We start from the raw sequence: 5,884 nt of genomic DNA on the forward strand, positions 1-5,884 counted from the left end.
GTTTGATAAATCTTTAAGAAGTAATATATGTTGTTCAGTTAACTTATTAGTATGTTGCCTGGAGATCTTTAAGTTGACCTTTTATCTTCTAATTACATATTATGATGTTTCCAAACGCTTAAGAATTGATAAAAGGAAAAAGCCTTATGCACAGCCTTGTTTTAAGTGAAAGTTCCTTGTTTAAGTCAGGAATATCCCTGTGTCATCTGTCATAGCCTCTTCCAGTTTCTAAATTCTATTTCTGACCAAATCATTAAGAAAACATTTTGACAAGTTTTAAACTTGAGCAGTGACTATTTTATGAAGTGTATATAAAGAAGTAAACCAAAATTTTGTGCAAGTGTTTAGTAATGGGTAACAATCTATTAATATCAGATATATAGTTATAGATATCTATAGCTATGTATTGATTGATATCTCTATATATCTATATATCTTTATATACCTATAGATATATAGGTAACATTTACATGTATCTATAGATAGTTAAATGGGCCAAACATGGAACTACCTCATTTAAAAAATGTGGCCAACTACTACTGGGATTCTTTTTTGTTTTGTTTTTTGTTTTGTGACTTTTGCACCAAGGGCATTCAAAATCTTCGTTGTACGAAACTCATGTAACAATTGGTGGCACAAAAAGTCCAAATGTGGGTTCACAATTTATAGGTGATCAAAACTGAGGCCTTATTGCTGTGGAGTGTATATTAAAATGTTCATGGTGACACATTTAAAGCAATAAATGGCTTAATTAAATGCCTAAATGAAGCGGAGTGTTTGATAAACATATACAATTATTCTTTTTGAAGGCAGTTCATTTTTTTTTTCTTTCCTCCCTTGAAACAAACTCCATGTATTTTAGTTTTGTTGCCCTTTATCTTTAGACCTTAGGTACAGTCTGCTTGAGCTAATTCTTTTAACCTTAAGGACATAATACTCTAAATGTGCAGACATTGCTATTTTCCCTGTCACATAAAAAAAAAATCTTTCAGCAGGGGGGCTTGAAGAGGAAAGAATAGATGCTGAGAATACATGTATTGAAGTGTTTGGGAAGTGGTGGGAATCAAAATGTTAACAAATAATTGTGTTATTTTGTTAAGTGCCGTACTGGATGTGGAGAACACTGAGAAATTGATTATTGCAGTAGATAAGAAAATGTAACAAAGGGGGAATCATTTTAACTGATTCCAAAGGTAGATGGAAAGCCAGACATGGTGACGTGTACCTCTTCTACTTGGGGTGTTAAGTTAGGATAATTTTGAGTTCAAGGCCAACCTGGGCAGCAGTGAGACTTGTCTCAAAAAAAAAAAATTTTTTTTTAATTAAGGAACATGATGTACTTGGGCAGGTATTCATGAAAAATTAATAGTTTTCAAATGAATTACTTTAAAAGTTCATAAATGGGAAATGGGTCTGGGAATGGGGAGAGAGCGGAAGCAAAGACAAAATTCAGGTGGGACATGTATATGTACTGATTTCCCAAGATGAATATGATTATTGTATATTGCCAACATATACCAATAAATGTCAGAGAGGAAAAAAAAAAAAGGAAGATGATGCAGTGAAGGTTTTCAAGATAGATTGTTCATCACTGTGTATCTGGAAATACAAGATACTCTGGCGTGAGTAGATCTGAGGTGGGTGGGTGTAGTGTCAAAGAATCCAAAAGCTGAGCAAGAGTATTTATTGGTGAAGAGCATTCTACTTTTATCACTGAGCTCTTTGTCAACAGTCATTTGGGGAGGAGAGTAATGTTTATATGCTTTTGTTAACTGTAGGTATGATGAACAATTTAATGAAACCATACCACTTATTATGAAGTAGGAATGACCTTAATTAGAAGTAAAAATTGTCAGTTTTTCAAATGACAAATCAGAGTTGGTCAGGATTTTTTCTTTATTTAGATGCTAAAATTTAAATTCCTGAAACAGTTTGTGGTTTCTTACCCAGAATTTAGCATTTATCATTGAATTCTGCCTTAGAGAAATAGGTTAAAGTTTAAACTGTTTGAAAGATGAACTTCAGATTTGGCTTGTGTGTTCGTAATTGAAATTTGATATAAGGAAGAACTGAAAATTTCTATCTTAAAGTAGATATAGATGCCTTATAAATCAGTATTTTAATGAATACATTGTTAGGAGCCTAGGCATAATTTAAGTATTCATTTGAAAGAAATGATTTTTAGTAGAAGCTTCAGGGCCATATTCAGTTTTTAGTTAATCCTGAGTCAGCTTGTACACTGTCCAACACTCACATAGGAAACTGGAGGAGAGCATGATAATCATTTATTTTTCACTGCTCATTCAAAATTCAAGGTTTGGGACTTAACGCCAGTGTGGAAGCAAGAGTAGGGTATATGTGGGGATTTGTTGTGTTTTGCTTGTTCCCATGCCCACATCTAATTGCCTGTTAGTAAGAACAGCTTTCTTTAGCAAGGTGTATAGTCGGTATGGTAGTCTTTCAAGTTAAGTTCATTTAAAATATTCACAAGTTTAATATAGTAAAGAAAAAAAAACCCTAGCAGCCATATTTTAATTCTTCTTGGCATTGTTAAATGTGCTCCAGTAGAGGGACCCTTCATGCTGGCCTGTTAAACTAAGAACAGTTGGCATAGGAACCAAGTGGCTTTTAAAAGCCATCTCGAGCAAATGTAATAAAAGGGGGCAGCCAGAAGTAATTCCACACTCAGAATGTACTTAAAATCTTAAGGATGCTAGTCACACCACTGCCCAGAGCTGCTGAGGAGCGGGAGCAGCTAGCTTACATACCTTGCGTGGCACAGACCTTACGCAGCCACATGCAGGATTGCACAGTCGACTTGCTTTTGAGTTGCTCAGCCACAGCGTACTGACATTGTGTTCTTGGGGCCAACCTGAGCATTGGCGATACGTTTAGCAGCATCGTTGGCATCCATGTGGTAGAAGTCAGCGTCCCTGCCAACCGCCACATCCCTCCCAGTTCTAACAACCAGAAATGTCTGGAAGTGGCCAAGTACTTCCATTGGGTTAAATATTACCAGGTTATGAAATCTTGAGGAAAAAAATGGGAATAATAATGAGAAATATTTGAATCGATGGTGTGTAGGCAGCTCAAATTTGTAAGGTACAGGGAGACACCTGCATACTGCAGGGGCTCAGGGACAGAGTAGCGTCCATCACAAAGCTGTACTGTGAAGAGGTACGAATACACTAGTAAATGCACTGCAGCCAGAGGTGATAAAGATAATTTTGGCATATTGCACATTCTAGGATGTTATGGAGGGGAAGTTGTGGAAAGCAAAACTGCTAGTCAAAAATGGTAGAGAACTGAGAACAGATGTCTCATTGTAAGAAAGCAGCACTAAGCGTTGGCATATAGGGTCCCCTAGGTAATGTGTAGAAATACTGACCTAGGGAAGAACTGGAAAACATTTGATTCAGACCTTGGTCCATCTAGACTGATTGTTCATATAGAAACAGAGATTACAGGGCATCCCTATTTAAACAGACATAAAGAAGTGGATCAGTGCAGCCTTTGTATTTCCGCTGCTGCATTGTATTTCCATGTGTAAATGGACAGTCAGTGTGCCAGGGAGTCCTGTGTGCTGAGCTTCCCACCACTTGATCCTCGAACTTCTGCTCATCCTGCCACTGCCATTCAGTGGTTCAGATGTGAAACCACTAGAAAGTAAGAAAACTGTTGTTTTCTTTTTAATCAGTAGAAAGCTCCATAAAATGTTCAGAGATCTTAAATTGAAAATCCATAACTTGTACAAAAAATGACTGCATTAATGAAGTCATTCTGACAGGAGCAAATTGAGTTCAAAGGAAATTAAACAAGTTTAAATGTTGACTACATTAGAAAATGCAGAAAAAGGGTGGAGCTGCTATAAGGCTTTGGTCAGCTAATCTCAAACCCATCAAGAGCCACAGAGGAGCCTGATTGTGAACCCATGTTTGGTGTGTAGTGTAATGAGTGACCCATGAAAGCTGTCACATTTTAGGTCCTAAACCTAACAAAAAAAGTTCTGTGTTTACATAACTTTATGAGTTAACTAAGTGTTTGCATATGCATTGCTCAGTGTAGTGTTTGCCTTCCAAGAGACAAAGGTCTGAAGCAGAAACCTAACATTTTACATCTATTTTCCTATTAAATCATATATAATTTTTATTCCACTAAAAAATCAAGGGCATTTTGCTCTGAGTTTACAGTTAAGGTTAATGATAATATGTTATTCTCAGATTTATCTTGATAGCTAATGTGATATCCTTATTAATAAATCTGGAAAAGAAACAGTGGATTCTTACTGTCTGTAGATGAAAACTAAATAAACTTTTAAACCTGGAAATTATAAGCATCCTTGATCTGTACCTAGCATTCTTTTCCAGCTTTATCTTAGTGCTCTTCAGCATAAAATCTGCATCTGCCTTTTGTGCAGCAGTTGAAGTCTTCATGACTTCTTTAAGGGCCAAGTTGAGAAGTGGCTCCTTCTCTGAAGCTTTCCTTATCACCTCCCAGAAGATAGGAACTCCCTGTTTTAATTCTCCATGCCTCCTGCCTTCTCTTGCAGCTGGCAGTACTACAGTATCTGTTCATCAGCCTTGTTTCCTTTTCCTGCTGGACATGCAGATCTCATTTCCCAACTCATTTTCCATTAAGTGTTCCAGGTAATTAGATTGGCCAGTACGATGTTGAGCAAAGGATGCACTCAGGTGTGATCAATAAATATGAATGTTTAAATTTTTAAAAGAAGTTACGACAAGGAAAAACATACTGCTATTCATCTCCCTCAAAATACCCCCATTCACTTCGAGCACGTCTATCCAATCATTCTTGCCTTGTCTGAAGGAGTTCTGGAAGTGCTCTTTCATGAGTATCTTCAGTGGTCCTGTTGCACCTGCCACAATCAATCCTGAGTCAGTTCAAAATCTTTGCCTTTCATGATCACTTTGACTTTGGAGAGGAACCAAAAGTTTCTTAGTGTCATGTCTGGTGAACAAGGTGGTTGAGGACACACTGTAGTGCTTTTGTGTGTGTATGTATTTGTATCTTTTTTTTTTTTTTTTTTTTTTTGAGACAGGGTCTCACTATGCAGTTCAGGCTGGCCTTGAGCTCACTTTGTAGCCCAGGCTAGTCTTGAAGTCACAGTGAGCCTCCTGTATCAGCCTCTCAAGTGCTGGGATTACAGGCATGTGCCACCACACCCTGTTGTAGTGCTCTTTTGAGCTTAGCTTTTGGTTGGGTAACACTCAGCAACGGCACTCACCATAGTTTTGATCATTTGTAAAGACAAGAAAGGTAGTAGGACTGGCCAGATAGCTCAGTGGATTAAAGCGTCTGCAAGCAGGTGTAGGGCTGGCCAGATGCCTCAGTGGATTAAAGCGTCTGCAAGCACGTGCAGGGGGCAAGGGTTCAATCCCTGGGCCTGCTATGCTGGCCCTGCCCCTGAGACGCACTGAAATGGCAGTTGAGACTCAGCATAGTGGCACGTGCCTGTAATCCCAGCTCTTAGGAGGCTGTAAACAGGTGAATTAGTAGTGAGACCCTGAACACCCTGTAAACCCTTTCCTAAAATACAAAAAAAAAAAAAAAAAAAAAGATAAGGTGTTTGTATCAAGGGGCAAGATATTAAAGGAGATTGGCTACAATGTGTCTTTAGCTGCAATATGTTTTTAAATTTAAATACTATGTTTTTTGACCACCCTGTGCATATGCCAATGTGAGGCCTGTCTCCTAAAAATCCTCAGAGTATCCACCATGCTCTTTCTTCAACTGCTAATGAGATTCAGAAGAGCCCAATAGGTATGTATGATTCCACATTCTGAAACACTTCAGGTCAAAGGTCCCTAGGAAACACATGTCTTAGTGAAAACTTGTTGATACTAAAAAAGTATATGAGTGAGAA

Source organism: Octodon degus, unplaced genomic scaffold, assembly GCF_000260255.1.
Source record: "Octodon degus isolate 3935 unplaced genomic scaffold, OctDeg1.0 scaffold00170, whole genome shotgun sequence".
Classification (NCBI taxonomy): Eukaryota; Metazoa; Chordata; class Mammalia; order Rodentia; family Octodontidae; genus Octodon; species Octodon degus.